This window comes from Petaurus breviceps, unplaced genomic scaffold (genome assembly GCF_028583685.1).
Source record: "Petaurus breviceps papuanus isolate PSGF00001 unplaced genomic scaffold, PetGlider_PUasm1.0 551, whole genome shotgun sequence".
Lineage (NCBI taxonomy): Eukaryota > Metazoa > Chordata > Mammalia > Diprotodontia > Petauridae > Petaurus > Petaurus breviceps.
In genome coordinates this window covers 11,534,886-11,555,712 of record NW_027186372.1, presented here as the reverse complement: position 1 = coordinate 11,555,712, position 20,827 = coordinate 11,534,886, and the positions used below count along the sequence as shown (strand labels likewise).

General features: G+C 40.1%; 1 long non-coding RNA gene across 1 annotated transcript; it reads right to left on the bottom strand.

Moving 5' to 3' along the window:
- Positions 1-2,249: 2,249 nt before the first annotated feature.
- LOC138172672 (uncharacterized) lies at positions 2,250-16,712 on the bottom strand. Its single transcript, XR_011171211.1, has 2 exons — positions 16,341-16,712; positions 2,250-2,985 (listed from the first exon to the last, which is right to left on the bottom strand). It is a non-coding gene; the product is annotated as an uncharacterized lncRNA (long non-coding RNA).
- Between the last annotated feature and the right edge of the window lie 4,115 nt (positions 16,713-20,827).

Genomic DNA, 20,827 nt, shown 5'->3' with positions numbered 1-20,827 from the left:
GTAGACCCCCAGGGTAAAGGGACTGTGTAGATGACCTTGCTATAGGAGAATGTCAGTTATATTTCCTAGGATTATAAAGAGGGAGTAGAGATGACATAGTAAGACTGGTGTGGATATGAGGACATGAAACCAAAAATTGCCCTGCTGTGTCCTATGATACTATGTTGAGTAACATGCATACAGCTGTGTATCCTTTACAACAATGTGCCCTGCTAATAGCATCCATAACTCTTTCCAGTTTAGTTGTTGTTTATAGACATCCATTGTTTGTTGTGTTTACTTTCAAACAAATCAGATCGACTCTGCTTCTAATCTTGTGACTTGTCAAAAAATCCATAATCAAAGATAGATCACAGGATTTTGAGTTATAAGGGATCATGTGGACTAACTAATCTCACTCTATCATTTTACAGACAGAGAGACTGAGGTCCAGAAATGTAGTCAAGTTGTCTAAAGTCACACAGGTCACAAGCAGCAGGTCTGGGATTCAGCCACGTGTCTTCTGGCTCTACATCCAGAGAATTCTTTCCACTTTCTTGTTATGGTTTTAGGAACAGACAGAAAAATGACAGACTCATGACCTATGTGTTTTGTAGTCCTGTTACAAATAGAGGCCTTGAATCCTTTTTATTTCTTTTGTCAGAGATGAGAAGTCTGGTCCTGTAGCTTGAATAAATAGAACAATGCTTTCCACTCCGTCCTCTCCATGTCATACCAAATCTCACAGCTTGAAAGGTGAGGCAGCCCTGGCCAGTAGCATCTGCGTGTTACCTCCCTGGCTGTCTCATTCTTGGACAGAGGGAGAGAGGAAAGGCATTTGTGTTTTCCTTTTGAATCAACCTTAACAAGCATTTAAAAAAATACACTCAGTAAAATTATATTTAGAAATGTTTTAGCTCAGGCTTCCCAGCAGGGGTAATTGCCTCAATTTCCTGCAAATCATTGTCAAGTGTCTAGACAGGAGAAATGGAAATAAAGATAAGACATTCTGATTTTCAACAGGACAACTATCAAGCTAGCCCTAATTCAGCTGTGTTTTCTCACTAGGGAACAAGTGATAGAGGCCTGATAGCCAAATGCCTTATACTTTACTCTGACTTCTGATAAAAGAGGGGAAAAGTAGAAAGCCATGGTGAGAGTTTGTGATAACACTCCCCCTCCTCTCCCTGCCCCCATTCCCCATCCAGTGACTTTGCCTTAGTGTTGTTTTTGAGCTAACTCCCTCCCTTAGGGCTCTCAAACCAGGCAAATCTGACAAAGAGATTTGAGTCCAAGAGGCTCCTGGGTATTTGAGTCTGCACAGAAAGTGGACAGTAGATTAGCACCCTATGTTGTTTTTTTCTCCGTTGCATTCTGAGTTGACTTGTAAGGCTGGCAGTGTGGGATAGGAAGCCAGAGCACTAAGCTAGAGAATGTGGGGGACCCAGAAACTAAATGTAGGATCTGCTGATGCCTTATTGATTGACCTTGGGTAGGTTAATTCTCTTCTCTGGATCTTTTATTTCTTGATTTGTAAAACGAGAAGGTTGGACCAATTCATCTCAAAGGTCCCTTACAACTCTATAGCCTTTGAGAACAGGCAGGAAACTAAGTCATGACTTCACAAAAGTTGTGTGATGGGGCAGAAAATACCCTGAACTTGAGTCTGGAACTAAATCCTGGCTCTTGCTAGCTATGGGGCAGCTAGGTGGTGCCATACTGCACAGGGTGCTGGGATTTCAGTCAGGAAGTCTCATCTTCCCGAGTTCAAGTCCAGCCTCAGACACTGACTAACTGTATAACGCTGGGCAAGCCACTTAACCCTGTTTGCCTCAATTTCCTCATCTGTAAAATGAGCTGGAGGAGGATATGGCAAATCGTTCTAGTATCTTTGCCAAGAAAACTTCAAAAATGGAACCACAGAGAGTTGGACATGACTGAACAACAACATACAACAGATGTGATCTTACTAGCTACGTGACCCCTGGCCAAGCTGCTCAGCATCTCAAAACCTTGATTTTCTCATTTGTGAAATGGAACTAAAATACTTGCATTACAGGACCTAATGCTTTATAAACCTTAAGACAATATATCAATAGGAGTGATTGATAATAGCTAGCACTATATAATATTGGTAATTGATAATAATATTTGATAATTTTTGATAAATTTGATAATTTTTATTTGATAACTTGATAATAATTTGATAATCGATAATAATAATTGATAATAGCTAGTACTATATAAGATAGTACTTTAAAATCTGGCAGGTGACTTTACAAATTTTAACTCATGTGATCTTCATAACAAGCCTATTGTGAAGTAGGTGCTATTATAATCCCCATTTTACCAAAAAAAAAAAAAAAAGAAACAGGCTAAAAGAGATTACATGACTTGCCTGGCATGTCAAAGCTGATCAGTATCTGAGAAAGGATTCAAATTTAGGTCTTTCAGTCACAGAGTCCAACACTGGAAACTCCTCAAGGTAGGACAGCATCTGTGAAGGCAGGACTCACCTAAAGGACTCTGTATTAAATACTCTCGACCAACATCTGATAACAGTACCAAACCCTTCTATTCTTCCCAAGCTTCGGGATAATCTAGAGCTCTCTTTGTGGATGATTGTGAAAAAAATTCAGGCAACAGATATAAGTGACAACCTCCTTGAATCACAGCTCCACTCACTGTAAAAAGGGAATAATCATGCTCGGTGGGGCTATTTTGAGAAAAGCACTTTGGAAATCTTCAAAGGCTATCGAAACGAGAGTCGTCATAACAATAACTTCATGGTCAGCATGCACAAAGAGAATCCTTAGCAGTCATGTGACCAAGCAAAGCCGACATGGTTATTTTAGACAAATTGACTGTAATTAGTCTAGTGTTAGTTTCCAAGCAGATGAGTGTTGGCAAATGTGTTGTGAGGCTGCTGTACTTGCTTGCTTCTGACAGCTTCAGAACAGGGCACGCCCCAAGGCTCTCAAGTCATGGCTGCTGCTTCTCCCTTCTCTGGCAAAAAAATGGAAAATATGCTCATTGTCTATTGTTTTGTAAAGAAGTCCACACTTAGAGGTCTGCCACACTGAGGGGTTATTTAGGGATGATCAAAGGATCTGTTAGTTAAGGGCCTCTGGGAACCCATCTAGGATGTAGGAGAAGATAAGTCCTGTAGAGTTGTTACAGACTTGTCCAGGTCTCACAGCTAATAAATTTCAAGGGTGAGATTTTAATCCAGGCCCCTAGGGAATCAATTAGCAAGTATTTATTAAGCACTTATTATATTCTAGGCATTGTGCAAGGCATTGAAGACACAAAGATTCATATAATATAATTCCTTCCCTTGAGGAACATTCAGGAGTGGAAGACATGTACACATATGGGTATATGAAAAATAATCATTTGCCACAGCTCACTGTCTTTGGAGGGCTTTATAATTTGGTGGGAAAATCAAGTATCGTGGACCTCAATTCAGCATCATTGTAGGGTAGCTATGGAGAGCACAAAATAGCATCATAGGATTTAGAAATGGACAGAATCTTAGAGTTTATGTATTACATGACCCCAATTTTATAGATGAGAAAATTGAGGGCCAGAGATGTAAGGTGAATTGCCAATGGTCACACAGTTATCCAGAGGCAGAGATAGAGTTTGAACCTAGGATTCCTCCTTCAAAAATAGTTCTCTTCCCACTATACTATGCCATTAAGGAGCTAGACAGTGGACCACTTGGCAGAAGGGTTTGGCAGGGAGGAGGAAAAGAGGAAGGCATGGAGTAGACTAAAATGCAGTATATTTTTGAATTATTGATATATTTTTTACATCACCTTCATTTATGAAAACATCCTTCTCCCCTACTCATTAAATCATTCCTCCAAACAAAGAAAAAAAAGAAAGAGGAAAAAAGTTGAGGAACATCAACCAATACGTTATCTATGTTTGAGAGTATATGCAAGATTTTATGCATAATCTCCTACTTCTGCAAAGAAGAGAAGAAGGTTCCTTTTCTCCAGTCTTCTCTGGGACGAAGTCAAGTTACTATGGTTACACAACATTTCATTCTTTATTATTGTTCTTCTTCTTCCCTTTACATTGCTGTATGTATTATTTTCTTGGTTACGTTCATCTTGTCTAAGTCTTCCCACACTTCTCTGAAATATTCGTCACTTCCTACGATGCATATTGTAATATTCTATTAAACCCATATATCACACTTTGCTTGGTCATTTCCCAGTTAACCAACACTTACTTTTTTCTTTGCTATCACAAAAAAATGCTACTATGTATATTTTGGTGTATATGAGAAAATGGAACAATCAGGGAATTATTAATGACCAAAGTGAGTGGTCATAAGGTCACAGGACCATCTATTCCAACTCATTTAACTGAGACTCGTATAGGTTAAATGATTTGTCTCAAGTCACGTAGATGCTTCCATTTGACCTCAGGTTTTAAAATTCCAAATCGGGCCGCTTTCTGTTGCACTCTGTTATTTCAATGTACCATGGTTTTGATTCTTAGTGGATTTAAGGAGAAATCTGTAAGTTGTGTTATGGAATCCTGCAATTTGGCTCACTATAAATTTATGATATCTAGCTTCATTTGGACCCACACTGATGCTTAGCAATCCTTTTATTCTTTTCCCTGCTTCCTTAACAGACTCCTCATAAAAGTTATTCTAAACCTTCTCCTTTGTCCTCAAACTCTCCATTTTGCTCCTATCCCAAGTATGACATCTTATTTTATTTGAGATGTTCAGGCATGAGCTGCCTATCTTTTTTTTATTTTTTTTTGGGGGGGGGAGGGCAATTGGGGTTAAGTGACTTGCCCAAGGTCACATGGCTAGTTTTTGTGTTAAGTGTCTGAGGCCGGATTTGAACTCAGGTCCTCCTGACTCCAGGGCCGGTGCTCTACTCACTGCACCACCTAGCCGCCCCAGCTGCCTATCTTTTCTCTACTGAAGTATCTATCTTAAATATCTACTCTCTCCCGTTCATAACTTTGCCCTCCAGGAGTTGTCCTTCTTTCCAAGGCTATTACGAATTGAGTTGAGTCTTTGCACTTGATCCATCCACTCTGCCCATCTCTCAGACTTTGGTCTCTTTTCTCTTACATATCTCTGCTTTCTCCCTCTGCACCAGCTCCTTTCCATCTGCCTACAAATGTTCTCAGATCCCACCAATCATGAAGAAAAGCTTCACCAAGGCACTGCTGTGAACTCCATTCTGCTTCCTTCCTTTCATTGTCAAACTTCTCAAATACTGAGGACAGAAATAATGATCACAGAACTTACAACTGGAAAAGGACCTTAGAAATTATTTATTTCAAACTCCTCATTGTACAGATGAAGTCACAGCACCAGAGACAGAGAGTGACTTATTTAACCAAGGTCACTAAGGAAGCAAGTAGCAGAGGAAAGATGCAACCCAAAGTTCTCTCCATTACACAGTTTGTTACTGGGCATTTTGCTTGGTCACATGATGACTCAGGATGATCAAATATTAAAGCTGGAAGGGACTTTAGCAATCATTCATGCCAGTGCCCTCTTTTTACAGATGAGATCATTGTAGCCTAAAGAGGTCCAAAGACTTGCCTGTGCTCACATATCTGAGCTGAAATTTGAACAGAATTGTTCTGACTCTGTAGCCAGTGCTCTTTCCTCTAGACCTATAGACTCCAAAGTACCCATCCAGTAAAACGCCAGGGAGACCATTTAAGCCCTATGGGATATATGACCAGTCAATTTGAGGGCAGGAAGATGCATTACATTCCACCTTCCTCTTAGGTAGCCAATCTTGGACTTGTCTACAACGCAAATACACTGTTCCTTAAATCCCTGACTCTGATCCGTTCCCATATTTGGCCTCACAGGGCTGCACACACCTGGGGCCCTCAGGTAGTTATAACCTACCCTGACCGAGGCATGATCAGTGACTCAATTTAAACAAAGTTCCCTGCAGTCTTTCAACTCCACTGGCATACCCTCATATTTCCCAGTCCCACTGTCAACCTCTATCACCTCACAGCTGTAGCAAATAGTTATTAACAAGAATATTCATTCTAGGGGTAAGTAAGCGAACCAGCTCACTTTTTTTCTTATTTAGAAGGAAAGAATTCAAAGCACAAGACAAGTAGATCTGGAGGAGCTGAGATTACATTATTCCCCTCCCCCCTCAAAGGTACCCCTCTTCCACGCTTTCCTATTTTTGTCAATGATACTGCCATCTGTTTAGTCCCCGAAGTTTACGACCTTGGCATTAACCTTGACTCCTCACTTTGCCTCATCCCATATGTGTTAGTTGACAAATCTTATTGTTTTTACTTCCATATCATCTCTTGCATCTTCTCTCTTCTCAGTCACAATCTGTGTTCATGCCCTCCTCATCTTTTATCTGGCCTCTTAGAAAACTGATCTCCTTCCTCGAGTCTCTTCCTGCTCTAATCCACCCTCCACACAACAACCAGAGTGATTTTCCTAAAGCACAACTGTGGGGGTTTCTTTCCCCTGTTTGACAAACCCAGGACAAAAGATACAGAACTTCCAATGTTTCTGGGATGCATAATGTACAAGCCAGCTGTTTCACAGATAACACACAGAAGGCACTGGAGTTTGTGACTCTACACCAGCCTCTAACAACACTCTTGATCTGGTCAGACAGATAGGCAGCTTCGGGCGGGGGGGGGGTGTTAATAATTAGCTTTATTCTAGTCTAGTCTTCTCAAATGGTTGCTGGGAGACCCAGTTCTTATAGAATTCCCTAATCACCCTTCTCACAGGGGTTGTTGAGAAGGGGCTGGCAACCACCCCTATGTCTCAATGGATTCAATCGAGACAGGCACAGCTTATACGCTCCCCTAAATCCCCTCAAGCTCCAATGGGGTTCATTAAGGCACACACAGATTCCCTTGTGGGTTCCCTGTGGTTTTTCCCCATGGGTTCCCCATAGTTTTCCCCCACTTACAAATCAGTGCCCACTTGCGTTATAGGGCAACAGACAAAGAAGACATCTTGCTAACATTAAGCTTACAGGTTAACTTTAGCAATATCATCATTCTGCACAGGCATAGTAAATGCTACCTTATGCCATCCCTTATCTCATGGCACAGGCTCAGTAGGACTGTCTGTCACCACAATTCTGGGAACTATTATCTAGAATCTTTGGAACTATTCTGGGAGTTATTATCAAACACCTGGAAACTAGACATTCCCATGGCCATGGATCCTGAGAAACTAACTCTAAGAAGGATGGCAAAATCCTCTTTCCATTCACCAGCATAGAGGTGAACTTGAGAAGAACACCCCTAGGGCAATACTACCAGCACACCACCTGGTTCTGTTCCTTATTTAAGGGTATTTGTGTGTGTGTTGTTTAAGACTGGGTCTCCTTATCTTGCTTAGTCTGGAAATTCACCAGCTCCTCACTGCCCAAGCCTAATATTGGTTAGCATAGGATCTTTGACTTAATCCATTTCTGAGTTACAACAGTTCATGCCTCCTTAGGCAGCCCAGTAGCCCCCATTTCTAGGGGCTCAACATACTGCAGCTCAGAGCTCTCTAGATGGATCAGAACTCCTTAGATGGATCAAGGGATCCATTTCCCTTAGTCTTCCCAGGAATTAAGGGTCTTCACCACCCTTCCTGGCTTGAATAATTATTCTTACTAACTTGATCATAAACTCAGTTGTTTCCATGTTGCTAAATGACTGCAAATGTTATTTTCTTCTAAATTTAAGAACCCTGAAGCAAATCTTGGTCACCCCACTCTACTTACCACTCTGATCATAGGATTTTATAACTCATTGGCAATTAAACGTGTCCTGTCTCATGATATTTCTTGTTTTATATAGTTTATTTTTTTCATATTTTCTGGTCCTGTATCTACAGCTTAATAGCAGGGGCTGTCTCTTATATTCTTTGGTATCCTCAGTGCCTAGTACAGCATCTTGAGCCTTAGAAGCAATCAGTGAATACAAGTGGGTTGATTTTCAGTAGTGGCTGATAGCAGCAGCCAAGAATTTCACGTATTGATGATTTAGAGTACCCGATGGGATGCAACAAAGTCGCAGAAAGAGCTTTGATTTGTGTTGGGTGGGCAAGTTGACAAGGCCCTCCCGGTTGCTGTCTCCCTTCATAATTTGACCTCTTCTTAGGCACTGGTTCCGCATTAGCTCATCCTCCTGTTCCCTTGCTGTTGCTGCTGCTGCTTCCTCTCCTGACCAGATTACATCTCTCATCTAATGTCAACCCTTTCCCCCTCTTGTTCCTTTGGGGACTTGAGCTCCATGCCAACAGAATCTCCCTCTCCACTTGCAATCTCCTCTCCTCTCTTCTGCTTATCACAAAGAAAACAATTGAAATGCTGCTTAGTAACCTGACTAGCAACAGGCAAATGTCCAGGGTTGGGGCTTGTTTCAGATAAGCTTCTGACAGGATGGGTCAGGTGATTTCAGAAATCCATAGTGTGGGATCCAGGGCCTTCATCAGGGCAGTCAGAAGCGAGATTGTTGGCAAAATAGCCTCTGGCATCTGAGCAGTTCCAAGAAACCTAAGCTAACCAAATCCTTGGAGACATCAAGGAGACAGGAGGCTGAAGCCGATTCTCCCTCTGAGAACAAACAGAAGCTGAGGGATGACTTGTCAGGAATATTGTTGAAGGGATATTGGAGCAGAGATTCATGCATCAGGCAGGGGACCTCTATCTTCCAACTCTGAGATTTTGGGACTATGAAAATTGACCTGGGTCAGGGGGTAACAGCATGCCTGTCTAAGCTAGTTTGGCCATCCCTGTTTCCCTCAGACATTTGCTGCCTTTTTCTTTCTTTCCTCATGCTCTTCTCTCTGGAAACAGGCAGACTATTATTCCTTTGCCTCATTATCTTGGTTCCCTGCCAGCTCAAAACAAACAAATGTTGTTTTGTTTTAATTTTAATTTTTCTTGCATCTTGCCATAGCTCCGTCTTTTGCAATTGTACTCTAATGTGCCTTCTATTTAATAATGTATATTCTGGTTTTCTGTGTTTATATCTTACCCTTTGACTTTATGCCCCATGAGGGCAGGGACCCTGTCTCATATAAACTTTATATCTTTCCAAAACTCCAAAAAGAATAATAGAAAGAACTGGCATAGTGCTTTAAAATTTGCAAAGACATTTACATACATGATGTCATTAGAGTGTCAAACACCTTTGTAAGGTAGGCTCTTCAGGTATTATGCCAATTTTAATGACGAACAAACACACTCAGAGGTCAAATGACTTGCCCATTGTGCCACAGTAAATATAAAGGTCAGAATTTGGGCCCCCAAATCTAGCTGTTATCTCACTTAATATTCTGGACATAGTAGAAACTGAGTAATAAAAGTACTAATAAATAATAATAGTAATAAAAATATTTATATAGCCCCGCGAGGTTTGTGAAATGCTTTACAAAGACTATCTCATCTGATCCTCACAAAAACCTTAGGATGCAAGTGCTATTATCATCCCCATTTTACAGATGAAGAAACTGAAGCTGAGAAAGGTTAAGTGATATGCCCAGGGTGACATAGGAAAGATTTGAACTCAGTTCTTTCTGAGACCTGGCCACAATCCACTATAATGCCCGGTTGCCTGTAGGAAGTAAATATTGATTGATCCTAAGTGAAGCTCCAACCACTGAAATAGACTAGACATCATACCCTCAAAGAGATCAAAGAAAGAGGTAAAGGACCCATATGTACATGCATATTTATGACAGCGTTCATTGTTTTAAGAACTGGACATTTAAGGGGGTGCCCATTAATTGGGGAGTGGCTAAGCAAATTGTGGTATATGAAAGAAATGATTTCAGAGAAACCTGGGAAGACTTGTATGATACAGAGTGAAGAAAGCAAACTAGGAGCATGATTCATACCTAACAATGCCATTGTAAAGAAACAATTGTGAAAAGACAAGAGGACTTTGATCCATGCAATGATCGACTATGATTCCAGAGGACTGATGATGAAACATGGAACTCCCAGTACTGACAGAGAGCTGATGGGAACAAGATGCAGAATGAGACAGAGGTTTTCAGATATGGCTGATGTGGGGATCTGTTTTCCTTGTTAAAAAGATTACCCCCCCCTTCACTATGGTGTACATGCAGGGGAGGGGGGATTGGGAGAAAGAGAAAATAAATACTTATTATTTGAAGAAAATTTAATTGAAAAGAAAAAAGAAATTGAGCATCTGTAACAGCAAGCACTCTACCATACCCAGGATGGCTGCTAGCACAGGTTCTTTGACTTGCCTTTCTATAGGAAAGCACCATGAACTTCAGGGAATACGAACAGAAATTACAAGTAGACAAGATATACAGACAGAGAAAATAATACAATCCAACAGACAAACAGACAGGGCTTCTAACTGTCTGACCATTACATACATACATAGTTACCAGAGAGAGAAGCATCAACATCTGGGTTTTCAAAACCAGGGGTCTCAACCCAGATAGAAACCCTTCTTCAGGGTCAGAGGACGTTACAATCTTCACGATTCACTGCCTAATTATAAAATAACTTTTATATAATAAAATATTATTATCATATAATATTTTATTATATATAATTTAGTATATAAAAATATATAACAAAATAATTATAAAATAATTATTAAAAGGTGTGGGCCTTTCTGAAAAACAAGCCTCCCCTAACAAGCTTCTGCTGCTGGGCTCCAAGTGAGTCCCATTAAGGGGCAGGGAAGATCTCCAAATGCCCTTACCATTCCAGCATCCAGAGTTAAATTCCCTCCATATTGTTGCATGATTAGCCAAGCAATTCTCTATGTTAGTGGAACACAAATCTCCATCAGAGCCCAAACTAGGAAACAGGTTACAAATGTAACATAGTTTACCATTAATCCACACAACACGTTTAATATAATGTGATGGGGGGGGGGGTGAGTGGATTAAGTTTACTATAATGAGTTCACTGTCTTCATTTTACAGATTGGAAATATGAGGTCCAGATAGGAACCTTGTATATGGCCCAAGACAGATGTCTTAACACCCAACCATTCCCCCTATCTTCAAAAACTTCTTCAATCCTTCAAGTTTAACACTCACTGGAAATAACCTTTCCCCCCTTTCACGGAAGGCCCAGAGGGACACCTGGGAAGATGCTTTGATTTCACATCCCTGTCACCAATGGCTCCTTGTACAGATCAAGAAGGTGGAGATGTCCTTGGTGCTTCCGGGCTGAGGTTTATCATCAACAGGAACATATCTAAAGGAACCCAATGAATTGGGAATGGGCTATACCATGTATTGCCTAAGGGCATTTTAACAAGGATCATAGGAATAAGATGCTGCAGATGGAAAAAGATGGTCTCAGCTCTCACATTCTGCTATCAATAACTGACAACATGTGCGTGGGTGCGCGTGCCAGTGTTTTCCTGGGGAAGGATCGCTAATCTGCCTGTCATTCTCAGACTATTTCTGACAGAAGTACTGTAGTGTGTGTGGGGAGGGGAGGATCTCTGGTGTAAGAAGGTTGAGCTCACACTAAGTGGTCTCTCAGGCCCTTTATTTCTCTAAAATTGAGTGTCACAGGGAGCATCCGCAAAAGGGCAGGGGCAGAATGGAAGCTCTGTAGTGTACCTCTCAAATCTTAACAGGCTATGTGTCTTTGAGTTTGGGGCAGCTAGGTGGCAGTGGATAGAGCACTGGGCCTGGAGTCAGGAAGACTCATCTTCATGTGTTCAAATCTGGCCTCAGATACTGACTAGCTGTGTGACCCTGGGAAAGTCACTTAAGTCAGTTTGCCTCAGTTTCCTCATCTGTAAAAATGAGCTGGAGAAGGAAATGGCAATTTGGTATTTTTTGCCAAGAAAATCCTAAATAGGGTCACAAAGAGTCAGATAGGACTGAAGAACAATAGCAGTCTATGAGTTGGAAACTTGACTTTTCATCCCAGGTCTGCAAATTGTCTGCCTTGACAAGTCAATGTCATCCTTCCCATTCTTTGCCACCATATCTATTTAAAAAAAAAATTGGGGGAGGGAAGAGGTTAAACTAGATGGAATTGGTGAGGAACGCACCCTCTCTGGCATCCTAGGATTCTCTCCTACCTTGGGAATGGTTCAGGAACGAATGCCTTCTAAGCTAGCAACTTGGGTAAAGCAGAAAGGAAAGTCAAAGTGGGGGGAGACCCCTGAACCACAGTAGGAAATATCTTAGAGGAACACCAAACAGAATCAGATACTAACCTAACTGAGCTGGGAGACCCTTCACACAGCCAGTGCTGCTAAACTCAGTAGAGGCCAAGGTCGGCTTTCACATTATGGGAGTCCCGGGTTCCTATTTCCTGTTGCCTAACAACAGACTTAATGGTGATGCTGACTTCTTACATGGTATTGTGATGAAACAGAAACATCTCATTTTCAGATTGCCTGTTCCAATAGTCAATAGTCCCCTTCTTTGGGGAGAGGAGGGGACAAGTGCAGTGGATAGAGTGTTGGGCCTGGAGTCAGAAAGATCTGAGTTCAAATTTAGCCACAGATACTTACTAGCTATGTGACCCTTGGGAAGTCATTTAACTACTGCCTGTCTCTGTTTCCTCATCTGTAAATGGGAGTGATAACAGCATCTACCTCCCAGGGTGGTTGTGAGGATTAAATGAGATAATAATTGTAAAGCACTTAGCCCAGTGTCTGGCACAAAATAAGCTTTATAAAATGTTAGCTATCAATATTATTACCCCTAACTCCCTGCAAGGTCCAGCCCAAGCTCTTGTAGGAAACTTTTTTCTGATTCTGGCTAATTACTAGTGCTCTCTAGTTCCCAAATTACTTTGCATTGTTTCCCCTTGTAGAGTATAAGCCTCTTTAGGGCAGGAATCCTTGCGGAGTTTTGGTTTTGGTTTTCCCAAAGTGGTGTACAGGACTCGGTAAGTCTTTGGTGTTTAATAAATGCTTATTGAGTTGAATTGGAATAACTAACCATTTCTCACTCCCAAGTATCATACCCAAAATGCCTTTATCTGATTTTGAGAGTTGGATCAGGGCAATCCAGAGGAAGTTTCATTTGCAGTGCTTTCACTGTGAAAATTCTTTCTACTCACTGAAGAAAGATGAGTTGGAAAATCGGAAAAGAAAGGGTTTTCCATACTAATATATTTTATTCCTCCTTGTACAATGGAGGATCAGAAACACAGGGCTACCCCTTTGAGATAACTGAGAAAACAGAGAGGACAGTTCTAAGGCCTAGATTTGAGGCAAATAGATTTTTCACTCCTGGGGATCTAGTTTAATTCAATTCAACAAATCCTCTATCCCAGAAGCCTTCTATCTCTTGTTCCTTCTCTTCAGTTGTCAGCGTGATTGCTATCTTCTGCAGAGGTCAAAATTGAGACTAGCCCACTGAGGCGCTGGCTCTTCATGGGTGATAGCTTTCTGACTAGCAGCCTAACAAAGTTATGGGTAGTAGTAGGCCACAGAAAATTCCTTTCCATTTGCTCTCTGGTAGTGTCAATGATCTCAAGCTTGTCTCTGCTGTCTCTGAGTTTCCAGGACCCTGCACACTCAACCCCAAGGCTTCTCCCTATAGCTAAGCCCCAAGTGACCACAAACAGGAGCAGGGCATGTTAGCACCAAATCAAGGCTAGTACTGAGAGTGCCTTTTGATGATTCACAGACATCCAAAGAGTTTGAACACTGAAACTGTCTGTCTAGACAAGCTACTCAAAACCATTCCGATGTCCCTTAAGTACTGCTCTTACCATTCTTCTTTCCAAGTCTGGAAACCCTGAGAGACTGAATTCTTAGTTGACCACTTTTCATCACTGCAATGGTCATCCAGCAGTAATTGTTAAGCACCTTCCTTTGCACAGCGGTGGGCACCTTACAGAATATATCACACAGTTCTCTCTTCCTCTCCCCTCTCCTTTCCACTCTTCCCCTCTCCTCTCCTTTTCTCCCATGTGCTCCCCTTCTCTCCTCTTCCTCAGAGTTACTGTTCTATTGATACTTTTAAAAAGACATCACTGCCGCTTCCCAGGTACATCCCCATAAAACCTTCCCTTATAACAAAGATCCATAATTAAACAAAATAAACAGATACATTGATGATGGTTACCTTACCCACCACCTCTCCATTGAGAGGAATGAACTTTATTTCATTGTCAGTCCTCTAAAGCTGATTGGTGAGAATTTTGATATTTTTTGCCATAGTTTTCCTCTACATCACCATGGGCTATTGCATGAATCATTCTTTCAGTGTTGCTTACATCCATATAACATTTTCCCAAGCTTCTTTGAGTTCTTGATATTTATCATTTCTTGTTGTGCTATAATATTCCATTATAGTTATACGCTACAATTTGTTTTTTTAAGTTTTGTTGATTTTTAGATATTTTGCTATTCCATTACATATATTTACAAATTACTTCTACTTCATGACAAATCTCTTGTAGAAAAGCAAAATAATTAAGTAAAATTAATAATATAGTGAATGGATAGAGTGTTGGGCCTGGAGTCAGGAAGACTTGTTTTCCTGAGTTCAAAGTTGACCTTAGATACTCACTAGCTGTGTGAATCTGGGCAAGTCACTTATCTCCACTTGCCTCAGTTTCCTCATCTATAAAATGAGCTGGAGAAGGAGATAGCAAACCACTCCAGTATCTTTGCCAAAAAAGCTCCACAGTGGGTCCCGAAGAGTCAGACCCAACTGAAAAAGCGATTGAACAAAAAGAATACAGTGACCTTATCTGAAAGTACATGCAACATTCCACATCTGTAAGTACTACCCCTCATTTTATGATTAAAGGATGCCCACTTTATTTCCAGTTTTATTTTCTGTGCATGTGTGTGTATTTTAACCACAAAAGTCCTGAGATATAGATGTATGTGTTTATAAATATATATATGTTTCTATATACATATGTATGTATATTTATATATGTGGGGCCTTTTTTCTGTCTTTGACTTCCTTGTAGTCTATGTTTGGTAATGTAATGGGTCAAAGGGCATATGCAGTTCAGTGACTTTTCTTGTATAGCACTAAATTGTTTTCTGTAGTAGTTGGACCAATTTACAACACTATCAACAGAACATGAGTTCTGCCATCCCTTCTTAAAAGTCAGCAACTACACATGAGGAAAATTCTCTTCCAGTTTGTAAAAATAAGCTCTAATTTAATATTTACATGTCTCTTTGAGCTTGCGCCTTTCACATATTCCATATTTAGAAGAGTTTTCTAAGGTGGCTAAAAAATCATTCTGTTTTCAATCTGTTATATACTTTGTTTCTACTTCTTTGTGTTCATTTATTACTAATGAATGTTAATAAATAATAGACTTTGTAATATTTCTTTATATGTTTAGAATTCATGCTATAATGATACTTTATAGTATCATCATAATAATTTATATTAATCTTATCTAATTAATTTTATTACTTAATCAATTTTATGATTAATTTTATTTATTAAATTTTATATGTCTATATATATATTCTGTATACTGTCTCCTTAGACAAAATGAAGGCTCCTTGAGGGCAGGGGAAATCCCTTGCATATATAATTAGGCTCTCCATAATATATATTAAATAATAACAAACAATGCAATATCAAATAATTAAATTAATTAATTAATTGAAATCTTGTTACTGTTTGCATAGTTCTTGCTGTTCAGTGTGACCTCTCATTTTATAAATGAGGACCTTAAAGCTCAGAGAGATCAGGAGACTTGCCCGAGTCTGCCCGTGCTGCTGGTTAGGGGCAGAGAATCCAGGATATTTTCACTATACCTGTATTCTGCTTTCTATTGTGTTTATTCATGTGTGAGCCTTAGCATGTACTCACCACTACTTGGCTCTCTCTCTTGAAGGCAGGGACTATTGTCTCCCTCTTTTTTGTACACCGCTGTGCTTAGTACGTTGTACATTGTTGCTGTTCAGCTGTTTTCAGTCACATCTGACTCCTCATGACCCCATTTGGGGTCTGCTTGGCAAAGATGCTAGAGTGATTTGCCATTTCCTTCTCCAGCTCATTTTACAGATGAGAAAACTGAGGCAAACAAGGCAAATGGCTTGCCCAAGGTCACACAACTGCTAAGTGTCTGAAGCCAGATTTAACTCAAGAAGGTGAGTCTTCAGGCTCTATCCACTGTACCGTCTAGCTACCCCATCTTGTACATGGTTGATATTAAACGAATGTTTGACTGATTTGGAATCCCCACTGGACCTTTTGGAAAGCACTCAAAGGACATTTCAAAGTATTTCCCAGAGTCCCTCAGGTCCAGTATCCACTCTCTACTTATTCCATAGGATAAAGCCAGGAGCAACTTTTAAAATAAGAAAACAAGACAGAGGCAGGGAAGCTTTGGGGTAAGGGAGTGGCAGGCCCACCTTACCTTTCTCCTCCTGGGTGAGTAGCCCAGCCTTTCTGCCCTTTCCATCATGAAAAAGGGAAAATAGAGGGAACTTTGAAGAGGTAAAGCCTAGCGTGTGCGCCCATCTCCTGTTTCGTTGGTCTCATGTTCCCACACATCTCCAACCCTGTGTTGCCAGCACTAATTCTATGAAGGCGGTCCTCATCTTGGAGCATGATGAGATGAACAAAAATAGAATCTCTTTCCCAAAGCCACCTGGTCCCTGCACACTGTCATGGGGTTCATGTCACTGTTACTGCCCCCCCTATGCTTTATAAATATCGACTGTGTAAATTGTCCTCTAGGCCACTGAATTATTCCCATTGGGTCAAGAGACCCATTACCAAAACACATGGAGGAAGTGGGATCCTACTCCCCCTCCCTTGGTGAAAATGGATAATAGTGCCTTAAGTTACAGCCCTGCTGCCCCCAGGAGTGGAAGTTTACCATCAGGAAGTGTGAGTGCCATTTGCTAGTCAACGAACACCAAAACTACTCCCACCTTCCCTGCTTCCTCCTCTTTCTTACCACTCTCTGATATAACAGACTGTGATTCTGATGAGAACCATGCTGTCTTTCATAGATCATCCGGCATCATAGGAGTCACTGACAGGGAAGGATCTATGGAGCAGTGAGGTAATTAAAAAGGAGCTGGGCTCCCCAGATGATCTCTCCATAGACACATGTGGCTCAGATGAATGTTGGATGCCCCCGTAGCAAACATCCCCATCAGGTATTTAAGACATTAGCGCTAATGTAAAATATTCCCAGAGTGGCTTGCAGCAGAATTTTATGAGATGCGGGAAAACTATTTATGATTGTTAGGTGGTCGGGAATGCTTTTAGGTAAAGCAGGAGCCAGCAGTCTCTCAGGATGCTCAATTCTGTTCATACAGCAGAGTAATTTTTTTTTTAATATACCAGATGTGAGAAAGCTATTTTGGATACATAAGTGAGAGACAGAGAATGTTTCATATGGAGGAGATACTCTCTGTAGGTTGACAAATTCCTTTCTGATGAGCTCCATTTGTGGTACAGATTATACGGCTAATGTCCTGCCCCCTTTATCTTTATTGAAATCTTATCTAACTTTTGGGGTGTAATTCAAAGTTTCCTTCCTCCAGGAAGTCTCCCCTTGATTGTCCCAATTCAGATGATCTCTTTTTCCTTTGTATTCTTGTAGAGTTAATGATGATAGCTATTCCTTTGGCACTTAAATCCTTCCTGGTGCTGTTAGTTATCTTTTTATGTATATAATATTTATATAACTTAAAGCATTTTTACAATGCTCTTTCCTCATTACAATCCCACAAGATTGGTAATAGATTAAAGATTCTGTATACTATCTCCTTAGGTAGAATGAAGGCTCCTTAAGGGCAGGAAAAATGCATATATCATCCAACTCTCCACAAACATTTATTGACTTATTGGAACCTAGAAAAACAAGGATTGGTAGCTAGATGCAGCAGGCTATACTCTGGCAGCTGGAAACATTTCATTTCATGTGAGTCATGAGACATCTAATTCAGAACAATAGAATTGGGACTGGATCTGTCCTTTCATTAGTCTAGCAGGCTTCCAGATGAGCAAACTCCTGCTACCAATATACCTTCTTTCATCTTAGACGCTAGAACACTAAGAGGATATGTGACTTGCCCAGGGTCACTTGGCCAGTATGTGTCAGAGGTAAATCTTGTAAAAAAAAATGTAAAACTCTGGTCTTCCTGGTTTCAAGACCAGTCCTTTCTCCATTAGACAATACTGCCTCTCTCTATCTTACCCATAGGATCATAGAATCATCGATTTAGAGAAAGAAGTGACCTTGGAGATTATCTAGCCTAGAGGTTGGGAAATCAGATTAAAATATAATTGGGAAATGTTGAACAAAAATAAGTAAAAATACGCTACAACATAGATAATGTTAATCTGTGGTTTTCTAAATCAATATGAGTCCCAGTTCTATTTGACTTTGACACTACTGATTTAGTCACACTCCTCAACAGCTTGGCACTGAGGACAAAGTTGTGACTCTGGAGTCTAACGACCTTGGTTCAAAGTGGAGTTTGAACACTTACATCAGTGTGACCAAGGGCAATTCACTGAAACTGGACCTTAGGTTCCTCATATGTAAAATGGAAGAGTTGGACTTGATGGTCTCCAAGGACCTTTTCAGCTCCAAATCTAGAATCCATTCAGTGAAAGCAACTAAAAATGGCTCATGCCTCTAGTGAATTCTCCTCATTCAAATATAATCTCTCTCTCTCTCTCTCTCTCTCTCTCTCTCTCACACATACACAATCTATCTCTATATATATGTGTATGTATATATATATATATATCACTCTCACACACACACACATATATACTCTCTCTCTCTCTCTCTCTCTCTCTCTCTCTCTCTCTCTCTCTCTCTCTCTCTCTCTCTCTCTCTCTCTCTCTCTGTCTCCCTCTTCTCTCTCTCTCTGTTTCTGTCTCTCTTTACTCATATGAATACTTCTCTTCAATCAGTCTTGGGATTTCTGATTAGTTTCTATGCTGCTGAAGGAAAAATAAAAGGTAAAAAAAAAAGCTTTCCTTGTCCTTATTTCAGGTTCATTCCTACAACTTTACTTTGAATGAACTCTTTTTTCATGAATTGTAGACTTCTGTGTGAAAACATTTTTCAGGTAACATTACCTGCTTCAGGTTGTCTTAAAGAGTGGTTTTATCTACCAGGTAGGAATAAAACAAAGAGGATTAACATGATGACTGTAACTTTTTATGATTCATGATCAGTATAAATATTTTTTAAGAAAAAAAAACCTTTAATTTTCCTCTCTCAGAAATCAACAGGCATAAGATTTTGGGTTTTTGCAACTTGATGACACAATGGACAGAGTGCTGGGCTTGGAATTAGGAAAACCTGAGTTCGAGTCCAGCCTCAAACACTAGCTAGCTATATAATCCTAAATCACTTCTGTCTACTTTAGTTGCCCCAACTATAAAATGGAGATAATAAAACACCTACCTCCCAAGGTTACTGTGGGGATCAAATGAGATACTATTTATAAGGTGCTTAGCATAGCACCCCCACACATATAATTAATTAATCCTCCCTTTTGGCAGGGAGCCTCTACATCAGCTCTGGGGGGAGTAAAGGGGAGTGGAAGAAAGGAGAGGGAGAGACAAAAAAAGAACATAGTCTTCTGCTGACCACCCATTTGCTCCGTGTCGTGATTTGTTTCACAACTGACTCTGAGTCAAGTATGTTGAGTTTCAACAATTATTAGCTCAACTTCTTAACATTTGTTACCTATTATGAGCGATTAAGAAAAAGGAAAGTTTGACTTCAGACTATTCACCCTAGGCTCTTTTCCCATAAAAAAGAATCAGAAGAAGATTGAGGTGTCATGAGATTTGTAAAATCACAGAATCTCAGATTTGGAAAGGATCCCAGAGGTAATTTAGTCCAACAAATAACTGATCAGGAAACCATTACAACATCCCCCAACAAGTGGCCAATCAGTCTCTGCTTAAGACCTCCAGTGATGGGGAAGTCACTCCCTCCTAAAGGAGGCCCTTCTACTTTTGGAGGGCTCTAATGGGTAGAAAGCTTTTCACAGAATCAGTCTGAGTCAGAAGGGACTTAGATGTCGCCTCCTCAAACTTGAATGTGAACAAGAATCCACTTTATTTCACATATGAAACATATATATGTAAATTCATATGTGCATATTAATATTTCACAGCTTTAAATCGTTTTTAAAGTATATGAATATTTTTATATAAATATACATTTGATATATATGAAATAAAATGGATTCTTGTTCACATTCAGGTTTGACTAGGTGACTACACCCTACAAAAGGAATGCTATAAAATAAAGTAGCTATAGATAGATATATCTCTATATGTATATCTGTATGTAGATATATACATACACAAAAATTATATATGCAATATAATATACAAAAACATACATATAGTATATATAAATGTATGTGTATATATGTATATGTATGGTATACACACATATCATATTATTGAATATGCCTACTGAGGTAGCCTATTCCATTTGGATTATATGGATGTTTTCTTTACATGGACAAAAATCTCCCTTTCTGAAATTTTTGCCCATTGCTCCTACATATATGTCCTTTGGGACCAAACAGAGCAAATCTAGGCCTTCTTCCACATGACAACTTTTCATAAGCTATGGGATATACAAGCTTCTCTTCTCCAGGTTCAACTTCACCAATCCTTTTCAGCTGCTCCTTATATTGTATGATCTTGGAGCCCTTCATCCTTTCTGAACTTCCTTGGCTGTTCTCCTATGTATTAATGTCCTACCAAAAATATGGTACCTCAAGCCAAACACAATAGTCTCGATTTGGCATGAGCAGGGCACAGTATAATGGTATCATATCCCTCCCAGTATTGGACTCTATGCCTCTCAATGCAGATTGTTTGGTTTGATTGACATTTTGCCCA